This window comes from Diaphorina citri, unplaced genomic scaffold (assembly GCF_000475195.1).
Source record: "Diaphorina citri unplaced genomic scaffold, Diaci psyllid genome assembly version 1.1 scaffold179, whole genome shotgun sequence".
In the NCBI taxonomy this organism is placed as follows: Eukaryota; Metazoa; Arthropoda; class Insecta; order Hemiptera; family Psyllidae; genus Diaphorina; species Diaphorina citri.
Genome location: NW_007377616.1, coordinates 306370 through 306870, shown reverse-complemented (window position 1 = coordinate 306870; position 501 = coordinate 306370).

The following is a 501-nucleotide window of genomic DNA, read 5'->3' as shown; positions in this document are numbered from 1 at the left end:
GACTGCCCGAAATTCGAGTTGCCAAATCCACACAGCATACTTTTCAGACAGAATTGTTACAGTTAAAATAGAATTGAAATTTTGTTAAATCTAAAAAGAACCCTTTGCATTGCCAACTTGCCGCGTAAAATATTGCCGTATTGCGATAGGACTTTGAGGAACATCTCGACTTATAGGCTATACCTCTCAGAAACAGCCCTTTGTAAGGGCCATCTCAGAGTAAACTCGCCTTTCACAAACGACCACCGGTCGCTAGTGGAAAAGCCTCAAAAAAGGTGAAATAGAAAGATGTGTGGGGAAACATAATGGAATAAAAACGGCATAGGTAGGAGAAGGGATAGATATGCGAACACCGAAGTAGAGAAAAACGCTAGATGAGAAAGGAATGGAAACGAGGGGAAAGTCGATCGAAGAGAGGAAACGAAGCCACGTAGGAAGAAGGGGAAATGTGCTTCGTAGGAGGGGAGAAACAAGCTGGGCCCGTCCCTCCGGGAATTTTTT